Raw genomic sequence first — 19692 nt, 5'->3', positions numbered from 1 at the left:
CAAGATGTCCTAGCTCATCTTTATATTGCATCTGGAGTCAGCCATTTCTCCCAAGAGAAGAATTTTCATTTTAAATGAGAGATATTGAAGCATATTTATTCATTGATGGGAATAATCCAGGTGAGAAGAGATAATTTTAGGAGCAAAATTCTTAAGTAGGTGAAAGGGAATGGTGTAAGTGGAAGGGTGGGTGTTAGATTGGAAAAGAGACAGTTCATTTTAGCAGTGCACTGGACAAAGCAAGATACAACAGAAACATAGGAGCCACATGGATGACTAGGCAACAAAACATTGCTATCTGATTCTGGTTAAACCACCACATTTCCCACCTATATATTCCTTATAGGTAACAAGCCCAGCTGGTTCCTTCCTTATTCAGTAGCCATGCTGACACGTTTGTTAGTGGACCTGTTGAACACATTTTTTTTTCCCATAAATAATCAAGAAATCACAAAATAGATGATTAGCAATGCACCAAACTTTCAAGATTTTCCATGGATTGTCAAGAATTATTTAAAACTCAAAAGAAAAATCCTTAAATTTCAAGATTAAAAACTTGTTTAATTGTAGTTCTTCTTTTAATTTCCAAGTTAGATATTCATTCACTCCTGATACGTACATAAAAGTGAGAAATTCAAACTTGTGGTTTGTTTGCTTTTGCAGGCTTGAATGATGTCAATTCAAGGGTCTCACTTTAAGCCACAAGGTTCCCAATTAATGTCCCTGACAGACAAATGACCATCCATCTTGTCTGACTTGGCTAAGGATAACTCGCCCCTCTCCTTCTTCTTTCATAATCATTGCCACTGGGAGACCATTTTCATGCCTCTCTTTGTGGGGACTGTAACATCATCTTCTCTCCCAATTTATTTCTCACAGCCGTAATCTCCATTCCACTACATTATTAATGCTGCCATAGAATTCTCAGCCATTAAAAAAAGTGAATCCGCCTCCATCATCGTTAGGCCTGAGATAGTTATGCTTCATGAGATTGACACTTTCTCTCCTCTCTCCACCAGAGCAATTTTGAAAGGATAGCATGAGTTTTAGTCATCTTGAAGCCTGAAATATATCCTTTTATGTCACTCAGAGAGGGGACTACAAAAAGAGACCTTTAGGCCAAGACACTGAGGTTGGAAGTAGATAGGAAAAATAGAGAAATGTAGGGAGTAGGAGTGTACCAAATGCAGAATCACAGGTTTGAAGTATTGTTTAAGACTTCCCAGCAAGGACTGAAAGAAGAAACTGTTTTCCATTCTCTTCTTTCTTCCTGTGACATCCAAGGCTCTCTGCTTCCAGGATCCTGAAATTGATCTATTTGTTAGTGGTACTAATGTGCAGCAAGTCACTAGCATTAGAGTTAAAAAGGATCTGCTGGTTTATCTGGGGAACTTAACTAAAATGGAAAAATCCATTCCAATTTTTCATTAATCAATTTTTAAACTATCTTTGGAACCCAACAGAAACATAAGTTTCAAATACATACATGAACCTATTCATGCGAAGTTGAATTTTCAAAGTGTAAATTAGTGTTTAATTACTCAGTTTATGGAAGTATTCACCCTAGGATTCCTTTAAAACAGGAACTTCTTTAGTGTTCTCTCTGGACCATTAACTACTTGATAGAGAATTTATGGATGAGTTAAGAAGCCTAATGTACAAAAGTTGGAAACTGTTAGACAAAGATGGATGAGAAATGAATGTTAAATAAATTATAGGGAGATAGAAAAATAGAATTGATTTATTGATCTATACATCTTAGAAATAAATCTATTTGTGAAAGTGAGGTAGAGCCTTAATTGCTGCACACAAGCACATTGTGTAATTTTGTCATAGTTGTCACAGGAAGTAATCGAGTATTTTCTTCTTACAGCATGAAATATTTAACAATATTTTCTCAGCCTGTTCTACGGATTTATCTGCATATTATTTTATACATTTAAATGAAATGTTTATATGTCTCCATGATACTTAGGAGAGAAAATACAGTGTCACTCCATCATATAGATTCTGTAGTGTTATTAAAATTTAATGAGTATTAGTTAAGTAATAAATCCTAGAGTAATAACTGAGAACAAAATGGCAAAGTAAGTTAATTATCCAGGTAATTTGGGAAAATGCAGAGTTTCACTTAGCAAGATAATTTTTGAAATTTCCTCTAGAATTTAATATTTATATCTCTGAGTGATGTGAATGGGGCAGAATTTTAGCAGTGTTTTTCTCCAAGAGCTTATGGTCTAAGCTGGCAACTTAACCATGTATATTGAAGAAACTCACTCTCATTTTAAACAGCTCTAAAGGTTGAAAGCTAATAAATACTTCATAATATATATTCAATTCAACTCAACAAAATCGAGCTCTTTTCAACTATGCTAGGTGCTGGGACTACCCAGTCTCTAGTTATATGGGGTTTATGATCTAGCGAGGAACACTAAAATGATGATGTATTAAAACTTATGATGTGATATGCTCCAAAAGTAATGTCTAACCACAATTTTGCAGGTCTAAAGCATACAGGGTGACTTGTTCTAACTAGAAAGGCTTTGTGGAGAATTTAGCTTTTAAGCCTGGCCTTGAAGGACAAGGAAGTTTTCAATAGGCAAAGATAATGGAGAACAGTCATCTGAAGGAAGAGCACAGAGGCAAAAAACTCACAGCAGTTCTTTAGATCATTGTGACATGTCCTGTGAGACTAAAGCTTAGGCTATGGGAATTTTCAGTGGTATTTGGAAATACCATTTGAAACCAGAGTTACAGGATGTGACAAACTAAGTCAGGAAGACTGAACTTTTCTAACTGGCAATAGGTAGCTGAGAAAAGTTTTGGAGTATTGACTGTTCTAAGGAAGTTAACTCTGGTATCAGTTTGTAGAATTAGAAGGGGTAGAAACTGGAGTGTCAGCACTCAAATAGAAGACTCTTGCTTTTGCTTAATGAGAAGTAGATGAGGCTTTGAATTAGTGTAGGAGCAATGGGGATGGAAAGAGGCAGTGGTTTCTAGATTTTACAGAGAGGTAGGATTGTGAAAACCTAGTGACAGACTGGGTGGCTTGGAGGTGGGAGTGATGTAGAAGCCTCCTTCACTTATATGGAGGAAGGGAAAGGAGAGTTAGAGAAAGGTATTAAGAAGGAGCAAGTTTGGAGAAGGACTACACAGTTATCTCAGAACACAAATGAGAGGATTCCAAGAAGGAATGATTGAGAAACAAATGATTGAGAGAACTATAGTAATACGAAGGCTAAAAAGATATTATATGTAGATTTAACAATTAGAATGTTGACGTTAGCTTTTAATAATGTGATGAGACTGGAAGCCAGATTGTAATTGGCTGAGGAATAAATGAGAAGTGTTAGCCTAGAAGAAAGAAGGGTAGAGAATTATTTTTTAAGAAACAGTGATGAAATGGAAATGAGAGTGCGTTATAACTCTTGAGAGAGAATTAGGTGAGAAAGAAAGTTTTATGAGGACAAAGGAAGGTAATTCTAAGGAGGCAATGGAGAGGTGGGGTCTGCTACATTAGTGACCTCCAATGAGCTATGTCTCCCAATATTCATGCACTTGTGTAGTACCCTTGCCTTCAATCTGGGACAGCCCTGTGACATATAGAATGTGATGTTCTGTGACAGACTCCCAAGCTGATTCATTAAGAAGGCCTGGCAGTTTCTGCTTTTGCATTCTGGGAAAAGTCATCCACCATGTTAGGAGAGTGCCTACCCTGATATCATCCTGCTGTGGAGGAAACCCAAGCTATCCATGGAAAGATTCTTGGGGAGAGAGAAAGAAAAAGAGAGAGAGAAGGGGAGGGGTGGGGACGGGAGGGGAGGGGAGGGGAGATGTCTGGATATCCTCCAGCTCTTCTAAGCATCTTAGCTTAGGTATCAGATATATGAGTGAAGAAGCCATCTTGGGTTTTCCAGCCTCAGAAAATGCCAATTGGTTTTAGAAGAGCTATCTCTGAGGACCCCTGCCCAAATTGTAAACTTGTGAACAAATAAATGATTGTTGTTTTTTAAGCCACTAGGTTTTTTTTTAATTCAGTTTTATTGAGATATATTCACATACCATCATATAGTTGTGCATTCATCACCCCAATCTATTTTTGAGAATTTTCATTACATCAGAAAGAATCAGAATAAGAATAAAAAATAAAAATTAAAAAAACCACCCAAATCACACCCCCCATCCCACCCTATTTTTCATTTAGTTTTTGTCTCCATTTATCTACTTATCCATCCATACACTGGATAAAGGGAGTGCGATCCACAAGGTTTTCACAATCACACTGTCACCCCTTGTAAGCTGCATTGTTATACAGTCATCTTCAAGAGTCAAGGCTACTGGGTTGGAGTTTGGTAGTTTCAGACATTTACTTCTAGATATTCCAATACATTAAAACCTAAAAAGTGTTATTTATATAGTGCGTAAGAATGTCCACCAGAGTGACCTCTCGACTCCATTTGGACTCTCTCAGCCACTGAAGCTTTATTTTGTTTCATTTCGCATCCCCCTTTTGGTCAAGAAGATGTTCTCAATCCGACGATGCTGGGTCCAGATTCATCACCGGGAGTCATAACCTGCATTGCCAGGGAGATTTACACCCCTGGGAGTCAGGTCCCACGTAGGGGGGAGGGCAGTGAGATCACCTGCCAAGGTGTAAGCCACTAAGTTTTTGAGTGATTGTTATGGAACAATAGGTAAAACAGGTAATTTTTTTTTAAAAAGATGTGAGACAATGGATTGATGGAATGAGATCCCAAAGAAGATGAGAAGAGATAGGATCAGGTGGAAGGATTAGTTTGGGAAGTGAATGAAGACACTGCTTCTCCTAAGGCAGAAAGAAATGAGGAAAGGATGTATAAAAATGTAATTAAAGTTATATTTGTGTGGGAAGGAAAGTGGACCAATTCACATTAGACAGTGAAGTAGTATATTGCGAATGAGAGCTTCACAAAGGAACTGTAGGCTTAAGACGGGAGAAAATATTTGATAGTAAATGTAAGAGGGATTCATCTTGGAAGAATCCTAGATGAAGGGATTCATCCTGGGTGTATAGATGAATGGATGGCAGAGTGCTTTTAAGGGCATAGGTGAATTGGATGGTCACGCATTTGTGATGAGGGTATCAGCAGAGTTGTGTGATTTTCTGCACCCACTCTCATGGAGATTGGACTCCTTCAGTGATCACAACTTAATGTTTGGTTGGGTAACCAGTCATCCTACTTGGTTAGGGAGATTTGGATCCCAAATGGAACTTTTGATTGTTTCAAATCTTTGAAAAATCTTTCCCACTTTTATAAAAGAATCTGTTGACCTGCTGCTTGCCCATTTGCAATACTGGAACTGATTTCACTAGCAATTGCTGAATCATAATAGATTACAGACAATGCTATTTATACTAAAGAAATTGAGTGCACATCTGTTTCAGCTTCCTGCCCTATTTCCATACTTCCATCCATTTGAATTTTTGTCCCATATGTTGTCCTAAACACTCTGTCTTAAAAAGCTATCCAGTTATAGCTCAAAAAAGCTTCTGTTCCAAATGGGGCTTTATTTCTGTAGGGGACTATACTTTCTTTCAATTTATCACCTAACTGACAGATATTGTGAAGCTTAATTAGTCAATTTTTGTAAGTTCTCTGTGGTTGCAAAAAAAAAGTTTTTATACCCTTAACTATTACAGAATGACTGTTCTTTATAGCTTCTTATATGAAAGGTAAACTAGTTGTGGAAAGCCAAGGCTCAAGTAATCAAATGACTTTGAGACATTAAAGGGAATTTATGTCATGTCCATATCACTACTGAATAAAACTCGATTGCTCACACACAATCCATTGCCTTGCCTTGATCTCCAGTGCCTCCCTACTCCCTGACCCCTCACTTCTCCTCTGAGCCTCAAATTCATCTTGATGGTTAACTTTGAACCCTGGATCCTACTGATTTCTTTTTTTGCCAATTGGCTGCTCAGTTTGAGTCTGTGATACACTGCAATTAATGGGCATGGAGTTTCACACTTTGACACACCTTCCATCAACTAGCATGTGGCCCCACTGCAAGGAAAGAATGTGTCAGGATGCAGTATCCATTGACCTGTGCCATGCAATGTGTGTAGCTACACATAAGTGGAACTCAATGACATTCAGGTGGTCCTAGAAGTTATCAATTAAATTTGTTCACCAGAAAGTTCCAACAAGCCCTTTAAGATATGACAGGATGGCATTAACTTGTCATGTTAGGGTTGCTAAGTAATGTTATAGTTGTATTCACTGAGGAAATCTGGGTTAGGATTTCTTCTGGTTTGCTAAAGCTGCCATTATGTAAAATACCAGAAATGGATTGGCTTTTACCAAGGGAATTTATTAGGCTACAGATTTACAGTTTAAGGCCATAAAAGTATCTGGACTAAGGCTTCAACAAGAGCATACCTTCACTGAAGAAAAGCCCATGGTGCCCAAAACACAACTGTCAGCTGGGAAGGCATGTGGCTGTCATCTACTGGTCCTTTGCTCCCAGGTTCTAGTTTCAAAATGGCTTTCTCCAAAATGTTTCTGGGCTTCTGTCTCTCTTAGTGTCTCTCTCTCAGCTCCTGTGCATCCTTGCTTGTTCTTGCAGGGTGTTTCTCTCTAAGCATCTGGGGGTCCTCTTTTAGCTACTCCAGGGCAAACTCTGGGCTCTGTCTCTTAGCTTAACATCTCCAAACGTCTTTCTGTCTGCATCTTCAAATGTCTCCAAACATCTGGGTCTGTTTGGGCTCTCAGCTCTCTTAAGGACTTCAGTGATCTAATTAAGACCCACCCTGAATGGGGAGGGTCACACCTCCATGGAACTAATCTAAAGGTCTCACCCACAGTAGGGTGGGTCACATCTCCATGGAAACAACCTAATCAAAAGGTCCCACCCACAATAAGTCTGCCAGCACAAGATTGGATTAAAGAACATAGTCTTTCCTGGGGTATAACAGTTTCAAACTGGCACAGGATTGATTACTGGTTTTTCCATTCGTTAGCTGGTAATCGATTCAGGACTGCTCTATGTTAGCACTTATGCTTTGGAAGTTAATCTGCACTAGGAAAAGCAGAGAATCATCACCAACTTAAATGAATATCAGCCTAAACGGAATCAAGGTTATAAACCATGTATGTACCATGGATAAGTAAATTAAGCATTTCAACTGAAAAGAAAACACATTTTTTGCTCTCCAAGTCAAATTACATGCAAAATAGATTGGGAAGGAGAAAATAGAATCAAACAAATCTGGATTGGCATCAAAATAGCTGGGAGATTGAAGCCAAATTTGAGATGTGCTAAAAACCAAATTTCCTAAAAGCCTTGGAGACTTTGGCATGCAGTTTTGAGCCATTAAATTCTGAGTTGTTTCCCTTGTGCCAGCTACTTACCATCACCAACATCAAAGTTGCCTAACTCCACTGCAGTTTTACTACCCAAAATGAACCCTTCTGGGCCTAAAAATGTGCATAGGGTAGATGACAAGAAGATATCAAAGCCAAAGGGAAGCTTTCATAGGAGGAGGTCTTGAGCATAATGAACTCCTCAAAGACATTTGACAGAAAAATTTCCAGTAAAGGATAGACATTACCTAGACTGAAACAATAGACTAAGCAAATTTAGTTCCCACGAGGCCTTCCAAAACAGTAACTGGGGAAAAGGATATTCCAGAAATCAGAGAGTGAAAATGATGGGCACAGCAACATGGAGACAGATAATTCCTATTATTTGGTATGAAAAGATCACTTTTAGTACAATGCTTGTAGTAGATGCTGCTGTGGGCCATCCAGACACCCCCTTCTGGCTGAGGTGTTCTTTCCCTCAGCCAGATGGGGCATTGGCTGCTGTCAGCTCAGAAGATTCTCTCACCCTTTGCTGAAGGAATCTGTCTTGCCCAAGGTTGCACCCCCTGGGGCAGCCCACATCCAAGGACTGGTTGACTAAAGGGTACAAAGTTCAGGCTCCCTTGTCTTGATTCAGGACAGCTCTGAAGGGCTATTTCAGCTTCACAGTGCTGCAACTGCCTCAGAGTCCTCCTCACTCTGCCCTACCTTGCTTCTCTCACACCTTGACAGGAGTTGTTCCCGAATGCTATCCCCAGTAAACCTCATTCAGGCAAATCTCTGTCTCAGAATCTGTTTCCCTAGAACCCAACCTAAGACAAGGCTAAGCCGATCCTAACAGTGTGTGATGGTACAACAATTACCAACCTGCCTTTCCCTATATCCTGAATGGATTTATAGGGGTTAGGAATTTAACCTAATAGATTTACAACAATATAAAAATAATAAATCATGGTTTCAACCCTCATTGTGAGAAATATCTAAACAATTAACTATTAAAACATTCTTCATAGTTATCTGCAATGTCATCCATACATATATGGGAGCTAGAGACCCTAAACTTTACTAGTAGTATAAAGTCTGTGGGAATTTATGAGCAGGAGATACTCTGGCAATCAGCATTTTAGATATTCCTTATGTAAACTCATTATGCTAATCCCAATACCCACGACACATAAATAGAATTGAGGGGACTCTGTCCAGACTGGAGTATCTGGAGTATACTCCAGAGAAATTGGAGAGGGGACAAGCAGAGGTCACTCTCCTATTAGGCTCAGCCCAGGGATTGTTCTAAATAGATGCGATGTGGTTTTATTGGTTGTGAATCACAGCGGATAGTTAAGAATTGCCAGTAATTTTCCTCAAGAGTAAACATTTCTCACAAATAAGACTTAAAAGTATACATAAGTACCTTTTATGACAAACTTAGGACAAATGTTCCAAACAGAATATTTCCACTAGGGTACAATTCAAAAAACTGGTAATGACCATGAAGTGTTAGTAGTCTAGGAACCAATGTTCTAAACCTGCCAAGATGCTCCAATTTGTCATCCTCAGACTTGTTCTTTCAAGGCCTAATAGATCAATTTTCCTCTTGAGGATGTTTGTCTCTTAAATTCAGTTGCAAACTCTAAATCCAGGGATGCCAGACATATTGAGGAAACTCAGAGAAAGATCAAACATTTTTCAGAGAAAAAGATAAGATGTGGTGGGTTATCCAATGTCCCTTCCATGTCCAGACTCCCCACACTGAGAGCTGTTAGGCTGTTCCTGATCCCAGTCCCGTTTCTGCCCACACCCCAGGCACCTTTGAAGTTGACCTTCTGAAATCAATACCTATAAGCTTTGATTTTGTTTATTTTTATAATTTATTTTAGAAGCTAAATTTAGACCAGAAGCAGTGACTTATCTTTTTTATAATGTTATTTGGTACTTAGTAAATTCCAGATCTTGTCTTTTAAAAAAAACAACCTATTACTGAAGTATGACATACATAACAAGAAGTATACTTTTTATAAGTGTGTAGCTCAAAGAATTTTCACAAATGATACACACCCAGTTCAAAAAAGAGAACACTACTAGCACTGAGAAACCCTGGCCCCTGCTCTCTTTGTGCACTTTTCTAGTTGCGACCCTCCACCTCTTCACCTTTTACTCCTTAGATTAGTTTTCTTTCTTAATCACATTTTTTATTGTAGAATATAACATATACATATAAAAGTGATAACTTTCCAAGTGCAATTTAACAAGTAGTTAGAGAGCAAATTTCAAAGAATATTATAGGTTATAATTCCACAGTTTCAGTTATTTCCTGATTATGAAACATAACATATATACAAAAAGGTACTATCTTCCAAAGCATGATTTAACTAGTAGATATATAGGAAATTTCCAAAGTTACTGTGAGTTATAGTACTATAGTTTCAGTCATTTCCTTATTGTGAAATCTAACATGTATACAAAAAGGTATAGCTTTCAAATTACAATTTAACGAGCATTATATAACAAATTTCAAAGGATGTTATGGGTTACAGTTCCACCATTTCAATTTTTTCCTTCTAACTATTCTAATACCCTAGCAACTAAGGAAAAGAAAATAATATAAATATTCATTATTCAAAATCCTCTGTCAAATTCCATCCTGTCTATTGCTACCTCTTCCTCCAGTTCAATCACTTTCCCGATCATTAGGGATGTCTAGGCAGTGACCACCCTAATCTGTTCATGTTTAAAAGGAGTGTCAACTTTATATGCCTTAGCTGGCGTAGGGGCACTCTGAAGGTTTTTCTGACAAATAAACTTAGTGAGTGAAACTTTTATAGGGTATGGTATTCCTATTAATTATCGTCCCTAGTACACAATGTGTAGATTTTTCCCATGTACCCTTCTGTTGTCAGCTCTCTGTGCCAGTGTCATAGATTAGTTTTGTCTGATTTTTGTATTTTAACTTATCAGATGCATAAAAGATGCCCTTTTCTGTATCTGGCTTCTTTCACTCAATATTTTCTTTGTCAGAGTCATCCTTACTGTCACATATAGTTGTAACTCATTCATTCTTATTACACAGTATTTCATTGCATGAATAAACCACAACTTATTTATACCTTCTACTAGAGACATTGCCTCTACCAACAGCTGCAGAAATCTAATGCTTATCTATTACTTCATCTGAATCTTGGGGTAGGGTGGCTACTCTTTCCCAGACTTTTTATCCCTTAAGTACCAAGAAACCATTTTGACCCACTTTGATAGTCCATAGCTGTGCTGTCAGTACTGTAGCCACTATTGGAACTCTTGAATTCTTGAAATGTAGCTACTGTGAATTAAGATATATTGTAAGTCTAAAATACACATCAGATTTCAAAGACATGTTATGAAAAAAATGTAAAATAGTTCAATGATTTTTATATTGCTTACTTGTTGAAATAATGATTTGGATCTATTGGACTAAATAAAATATATTATTAAAATTAATTTCACCTGTTTTTTTAACTTCTTAAAATGTGGCTATTAGGAAATTCATTATATAGGTAGCTTGCACTATATTTTTATTGGCTAGTGCTGATCTAGATCACTATCTTATAAAGGTGGCTCAGTTATTCTTCTGCTAGAAGAATGCTGGACTGGACCTCCCAAGTTTTTGTTCAAAAAATTCCCTGAAGGTCCAGGTGTCCACTGGAGAAAGTACCTGGATGCTTAGTCACAGACACAGCCCAGTTGGCCCTTTAGTGATTTGAGCTCAGTCCAAGTGAGAACCAACACATGCCGGCTTGGGCTGCAAAGGCTGCACATATGCCTTGGGTAGCAACAAGCCTAGGTGTTATATTAAGCACTGATACCACTTTAATTAAAAATGTGACAAGATGTTGATTGTGGAAGTGTATGAGGCTAAAATCATGAGAGACTTCACATTTTGAGATCCATAGGGAACCCACTTTTCACTTCACTTAACACTGTTTATAGCTGCTGTTGGTTTATATGGAAAATGTGGCAGCTAAAGTTCAAACAATTTATATATGGCAATGTAATTTATATGCAGTCATTTTGTAGGCCAGCTGAATAATGAAAGTGTCAGTTAATTTTAAAGTTTTTAAGCACGTGTTTAGGTTTTATTATCTACAGACCACATTTTATACCAATTCCAAACAATCAAATTGAGGTGGTCCTATGAGATCCAGAGTGAAAAGGAAATTGATGAACATAATGAATTTTTTTAATGGAGATATGATTCTTAACAACTTTATTGAATTGCATATTCCACTCATATTTGAGGTTTTATTGTGACATTGCTTTTATGCTAGTAGAATTCAGGACTGTCAAACATTTCACTGGGCAGGTAGATTTTTTTAATCTCTCAGCAAGTCCGAGTTTTCCTATTTTTTTCTCATGTCTTCCTTTTCTTATCCAATGTCATTACTCACCACTGGTGTGTATGTATGTATGTATGTATGTATATATATATATTCTATCTTTAAAGCCATAAGAACTTTAAATTATTAAACACTTACAGAAATATGGCCTCTTGATTGTGCATTATATTATGTTTCTAATCCTCAATTGCCCTAATCCCTTAGTTAAAACTGGGACAATTTAAATAATCGCAAGGATGCCCATGGTTCTATATTTTAATTGCATTTAAATGATGAATATTTGATGCTGTGTATTTGTCAGACAAATAGGAATAAGCATCCCAATTCCCCAAAAGACAGTTACTACAATTTAAAGCCAGGAAAGCCTTGATTAAAAGGATTATGAAATTAGACAGAACATGCAAATATGTCCAAGGGGCAAATTCAAGGACTTCATTCTAAATACCTTTATGAGAAAAAGAAAAACCATGCTGATTTCAGAAAGGATTAAAAATTGAACAGACCTGGCATTTTCATCAGGAAATGATCTGTTTTAGACTCTCCATTGTTTTAAAGCTACTTTGGGGATTATTTTAGAAATAGCTCAGTTTCTGTGGAGTGATCCTCTGAGTAAAGCACTGACTAGAATCTGTTTTTCTATCATTGGATCCTAACATAAAATCAGCCCACTAAAGTGCTTCTCACATAATCTTGAGCAGGAATATAAAACATTACTTTAAAGAAGGAATGCAAGGAAAGAAATGGTTGTCCTGGGTTTTCCTCCATCTTCATCACACACAGACAGAACAGCCTGCTATGCTGGTTAAGTTCGTGCAAGGCCAGAGAAGATAGTAAATAAAGGATGCAGCCATTTAGCATTCTTCTGCAGGCATGAACATAACTGTCCACAAAGAATCCAGAAATGTTAAAGCAGGAAAGGGACCTTGGAGATCATGTAATCCAACTCCCTGTCTTTGTGCAGAAGCTGAGGTCCAAAGGGGAGGTGATATGCTCATTAATGGCAGAGCATGCTCTGTTTATAAAGTACATGGAAGCAAAGGCAGGACAATGCACATACTCACACACACATACACTCATGTGTGCACTCACACCCATGCACTCACACTGACATACACTCTCACATACACTGATGTGTGCATTCATGCACACACACATACACATACATACACTCACATAATTCATGTGTGCACTCACACACATGCACTCACACACATAACACATACACTCATGTATGCATTCACATGCACACATATGCACACACATACACACTCATGTGCACTCACACACTCATACACTCTCACTCATGTATGCATTCACACACACACATACACATACATACACTCACATAATTCATGTGTGCACTCATGCACATGCACTCACACCCACATAACTCACATACACATGTATGCATTCACATGCACACACATGCATGCACATACACACTCGTGTGCACTCACACACTCTCACTCATGTATGCATTCATACACACACATACATACACTCACATACATTCATGGGTGCACTCACGCACATGCACTCACATTCACATAACTCACATACACTCATGTACGCATTCACATGCACACACTCACATGCACACACATACACACACTCGTGTGCACTCACACTCACACTTTCACTCATGTATGCATTCACACTCACACATGTATGCATCACATGCACACACACACACACTCTCACATACACTCATGTGTTTACTCACACACACACTCTTACTCATGTATGCATTCACACACACACACATGTATGCATTCACATGCACACACTCACATACATCCACTCACATACATGCTCACATACACACTGACACACACACACCCAACCCTCAGGTCAGTAAATTCTCCCAGAATAATATTCTAGTGAGGGGAGGAGGGGGTGCTTTATGGGGACTGCACCTAACTTTTGAAAAGTAACTCCTGAGAAATCCTTCAGAGCTGAATTTTTCAAATCCAGTGCTATAGTCTTGAGAGGTGGGAGACAGATCGTATATCTTAAGCCCACAGTTGTCGATGAATGTGTTTTACACAAAGATGAATGTGTAATCTTTTTTTATCAGAGGTGTCTGTGACACAAAGGACCCAAGTGTTATTCACTTACAATTTATATACTGCCTACTTCGAGATGGGCCCCATGTTTGCATTGGTGTTGCCCTTCTCTTTCCATACACGCATACACACAGAAAACAAAAGGCAAGACTCACCTGGAAGGCTCAGTCGTTAACTTCAAAGAACTATAGGAAAATACTCCATTTTTTACCAGCAGATTGATCCTAATGTGTGATTCTCAAATGAAACAGTTGGTCAAAAATATCTCCACCCTATTTTGAAGTCACCAAAGCCTTCCAAGTTTGATTGCAAAGGCCAAGCATCTGCCGATGATAGCGCCCTCTGCTGTATTTTGATCCCACATGTTCTGCTTTTCCTACCTCCCCAGTCTGATTCATTCCCTCTAGCATGGGTATCTCAACCTCAGCACTATTGACAGGTTGGGCCGGATAATTCTTTGTTGTGGGAGGCTGTGCAATGTAGGATGCTTAGAAACTATCTGGTTTCTACCTACTACATGCCAGTAGCACCCCCTCCCCCAGTCACAATAATCAAAAATATCTCCAGACATTGCCAAGTGTCCCCTGTGGGGCAAAATTGCCCCTGCTTGAGAACCACTGCTCTAGCCGGATCATTCTCTGTATGGACTGGTGACGGGAGGGCTGTGCCTCACCTCGCAGAAGTAGTCAGCAACCCCGGATACTCTAGGTATCCCCAGGAAGGAACTTAGGAACTTCCTTTTCTGCAGCATGCTAAGCATTTCTCTGGTTGTGGTTGCTCTCATTATGGACAAAATGAATTTTCCTGGAGCTGGAGAGTATCAAGGAACTGAGACACTGGTGTCCTTCCCAGAGTCCTCCTTCTCTCTCTTCTGCCATGACAGAGAACTTCTCAGGCCAGCCAAGCGCTGGATCCAATTCTGAGGAAAGGCAGACCTTGCCCAACAGCCCAGTCCTTAGTTCTGGGGGAGCCTACCACAGCCCCCATGATGGTGACTCAGTTCATTCCTGAAGGCACTGGAGCCATATTTATTAAGAAGGAAGGAAGGGAGGGAGGGAGGAAGGAAGGAAGGGGAGAGAGAGAAAAAGAAAAAAAGAAAGAAAGCTCTCTTCCCAAATACCCTGATTACAAATCTCACATACCAATAAGTAAGGGCTGCAGGCATTGCTTTGTCCAAGCAGTGCTGACTTAAATCACTCTAAACAAATTACAATTTTCTTCCAAGCTAACTCCTTTGGTGAGAACAAGAAGTTCACAATCCAATACCGCTAGAGAAGAGGGTGTGTGGGAACAGGAAAAGAGTGGGAGAAGCACTTTGCAGTTTATCGGAATAAGAGAATCAGCACCTCTTTTTTGATACAAATACAAAAAGCAATGCATATATGCATGTTATATTCTCTTCTGTTTTCTGGACCAATTCCCAGCAGTAAAGATGTATTATTTTATAGGTTTTTTTTTTTTTTTTACTTCAATGTTTAAGCTCAAATTCATAGGGCTGTTGGTAGGCTTGCAGATGAGAAAATAGCAGCAGGCAGAATCTTTCTCTTCCCCTCTCCTTAATTTCCTCCTTTACACGCTGGAACAGAGCTTCAATGCTTACAAAGAAATTTTAGAGGCCATTCCAGGTGAGCGCAGTGAATAAATGGTAGGACAGAGAACACCCACTGATACGAAGAGCTGGGGGTGGGGTAGAAGCTTTTTCTAAAACAGCTAAATCTGTTTGTATAATTCAGCACATCTTCTCCTGGGATCAGGGCTTCTAGCAGGGTCAGGGAGATGCTGGCAAGAGGTTACGGAGCCTGTACCCAGAGGATACTTCCCGCAGCTATTTAATGTTGTCATCTCCAAAGGCAGACGGTCTGAACCGAATGAACCCTCTTCCAGCCACTGAATTCTGTTGCTAGCACCTTTTGTCAGCTCCAGGCTTAATGTCTGCTCTGATGTCAGGGGAAGATTAGATTCTGATTACCGAGTTGTAAGCTATCGTGTGTTTATAGTAAAAGGAGACAGAACTGTAACCCTGACGTTTTAGGGACATTAATAAATCTAAACATGAAAAATGTTTAGTTCTTTTGAAAAAGAAAGGAATTTTTCTTTTTAAAGCAGGTGTTCTGAATTCCAATTCCATGCAGCCACCCATAGATGGGTTTCATGGGGTTTATAAACCCCTTGAAATCAAACACATATGTATTTTCCTGGGAGACGCATTCCATGTCTTTCATCAGATTCTCCAAGGGGTCCATACTGATGAAAGGTTAGGAACCACAACCTGAGAGGCAGTGATCAAAGTCATTTTTTGTTTTGTCTAGGATTTTTGCTCATTTCTTTGCACACATATGTGTATGTGTATGTGTATGTGTGTGTGTGTGTATTTGGGTTTGAATTTTCTAAGACCAGTTTCCTTGGTGTTTCTCTAGGAAATGTTTTCTAAGATGGTGAGCCAATTTGGAGTTGAAAGATGGCTCCGGAGACTCAATTCCTAACTGTGATTCGTTTAGGTTTTATAGAAAGTTGTACTGTTGAAATTCAAGGGCAACCTTCTGTTCAAGGGTGACATTGGGTTGAGAAGGACCTTGGGTATAAAGAGGGGGAAAATGAAGTATCAGGATACACAATGACTTTTGTACCTTTTCTTAAATATGCCTGAGGTAATTGATTTGCTTCTTGGGTTTTGTTAAGATAACTGTCTCCATTCATCTCCTCTGGAAGAGATATGTACATTAAAAGCTATAACTAGAGGAAGTGGTGAGGATTGGAGGTTCCCAGATCTGACACATAGGGCTTTTCCCTCCCACGCTGCTGTCCTTGATCCCAGCACCACTATTTCCTTCTCTGAATGCCTTATCTTCTCATGGAGTCCTGAAACTGGGCTGGGAAGCTAGTGCATCTCTTCTTCAAAAGGAGAGTGACTCATCACCCATTTCTCTGAACTCAAGCTGCAGTGCCTCCTTACCACTTTTTTGGACATGTCAGGTGCTCTCCTGCTAGGAGATTTTTTGCACTTGCTGTTCCCAGATAGCAGCACAGTTCACTCTCTCACATCTCAGATCACTATGCAGAAATCATTTTTCTCAGGGAGCCCTGCCCTGGTTGCCCTTATATATTAATCTCCTTGTTGCATTTCATAGCCCATTTTCCTGCTTTATTTTTCTCTTTAGCATATATCACTAGTTTACCTATTCTATGTTTTACTTATTCATGTGTTATCTAGTGAAGATTTGTCTCTCCTAGAATGTAAACTCCATGAATGCAGGAATGTTTATGTTTTGTTCAGTACTAAAGTTATAGCACATAGAATAGTGCCTGGCTCATAATATACACTCAATAAATGTTCTTTGAATGAATAAACCCTGGAGATTTGGGGTAAAACTTGCCTATAAAGAAGAGTACTTTGTGACCTTTCAACCCCATGATTCTGTGACCAGTCAATCAATCATTCAGGCTGGTTTGACTGGCCCCATGACCTCTATGCATATATCTATCAAAGCACTTGTCACCTCCAAATGCCATAATCTTTAAATTGTCTGTTCCCCTTATCAGGTTACATTTTCCAGGAGAATGAGAACTGTGCCTTTAATGCAGATACAAGGCCTGGGAAACAGCAAACACTCAAAAAATGTGGAGAAAAATGAGTGAATGAAAGAAAACACTAAAGTACTCTAAGACCAACTATTGAAGCAGGTGTGACTATCCAGTTACAGGATAAACAGTTCATTTGCAAAAATGTAGAGCACATCCCCATTTGTTTTGATTTAAGGAATCTATTGGGCATGACTAGGCAGGTAGGGGAGAAGCTGTAGCCTCTGAAGAAATCTGTGGGAGCAAAGTTGGGCAAAGCAGGAGAGAGTCCTCCAGGGTTCCAAGCCAGAGTGCTATGATGGTGGCACGTACCAGAAGGCAGCCCACCTAGGGTACACAGCTTGAACCTGACCTGCCATATATGTAAAAAATAATAACATAGGTACTTTCTGCAAAGTGCTGCAAATGTGAATAGGTAGTTGTTCCTAGAGTAACTGTGTTGGCTCTATTTCAGATATACTGAACTTCAATAATGTCCTCTTTGGACTTCGTAATACACATCTATCAATGAGCCTAGGTTCATCCTCTACTTTGCAGATACCAAATGTGTTTAACATTGTAGTGGGGTCTCCCAAAGTGTTTGACTATATCCCCAGTTGTAAATATGAATGTGATACCTTGATTTTGTGATCAGTGTAAGGACTGCCTTTAAGGAAAGAGTGTTTCATCCTTAGGATTCTACCTTATTTTCTACATTATGTACAACAAGCAAGCAAGCAAGCAAGCGAACAAACAAGAAATACCTGTTTCGCCTGTGAGTTACTTTGCTTGGAAAGTGTGCTGTGATTAGCCCTGGACAGCCCACCATCGATCAGGGTGGAACTGCAGTGCCCAGACAGTAGCACAGGGTGGGGCCATTACAGGAGCAAGAATGAGAGGGAAAGTGAAAGTGCAGGTGATAGGTGGGTGTAAAAGATCTTGGAGCAGAGTTCTGAGCTATGGTAAGCAACAACTAGGGCAACAGTCTTAAGAAAAACAGTGGGGGTGACTCTGGGTTGGTTTACAACGGCTCCAGATTCCACAGTAGCCTCAACCTTTTACATAGGAGTTTGGATATTTGATTGTTTTCATCTACAAAGTGGTCTTTTCCCCCCAGTTCTATATAACTTCTAGGTCTGAATCCACTGCCTCAGGATAATAAGAGGTATAGATAGGGGACCTTTTTTCAGGTTCCTAGGATCACATTCATCAGTCTCTGGATTCTCCTTCCCACATTAAGATCTGATAGAGCATGGCTGATACATCCGCTTAAACCAATATATGCTGTAGCCGCAACCATCCTCTAATTCAGCCTTATACACTGTCTTTCAAAGCTCATTTTATATAACCAAAGTTTCATGCTGAGTTCATTATAAAAGTATACCCACATTTAGCACATCTGCTTTCCCCTACTCTCCTCAGTGTTATTTTTATCTTTGTAAATGGCATTTCCTTTATAAAAATATGAAGCTGTCCATCACTTTACTTCCATAAAATTGTCACTCATGTTAAAACACTAACACCTTTTACTCTGCTATCTTGGTAAGAAAATATCCACTCTATGCAGGACCTCACTGATCAAGACTTAGAAATCAGAAGCTGGATACATCAATCAAGAAGTTTCTGACCCAATTCAGGTTTTTATTTTTTCTCTCTCTCTTCATCGTCTTCTTATAAGCTTTCTCTTTTCATTAAATCACAATGCCAGACAATGTCAGGGGCATGCTGTGCCTGTGATTGTGGTTTATACAATTATAGATCAAATGAAAGCCAGAGATAATCATCTTGCTTATTTTGGAACCTATTAATTTTCCAGGAACAGTAGCTCAGTGACGAGTCCTTTATTTCATGATCTTATGCATTGTCATTTACCTTTCCTCCTCTTAGAATAAACTTAGGAAGTGCTAGTTACATGAAACCAGTTAAAATTAAAACTGTGTCTTTTCACTGGCCTACTAGATGAACATTTCGTTTTAGAAAACTATACTTGGCTTCCTTTTTCCTCAGGAATCTTTAAAATGCAGTTGGTACTCCAGGCTTAGGCCTGCTACCTAGAGATAAACCCAAGTCTAGTTTCTACTTATTGTAAAGGGTTTTATGGAGAATGCACTAAGAGCCATTCTCACATCTGGGGTCCTCAATTTTTTGGTAAAGAGGTTTTTTTTTTTTTTCTTTCTTCAAAGTCTTGAAGTTATGGGAAGAAAATGATGTTGAAAATAAAGTCCTTGAGATACTCAAATTCTTGGGAGAAACTCTATACGTGGTAGACCCTCAAAAAGTATAGTTCATTGAATCAGTGAAGCTGACTACAGGGTATTGCCTCTTTTCACACTCTTCATCCTCACTCTCATC

This window comes from Choloepus didactylus, chromosome 9, assembly GCF_015220235.1.
Source record: "Choloepus didactylus isolate mChoDid1 chromosome 9, mChoDid1.pri, whole genome shotgun sequence".
NCBI classification, from domain to species: Eukaryota; Metazoa; Chordata; class Mammalia; order Pilosa; family Megalonychidae; genus Choloepus; species Choloepus didactylus.
This window is presented reverse-complemented; position numbering follows the sequence as displayed.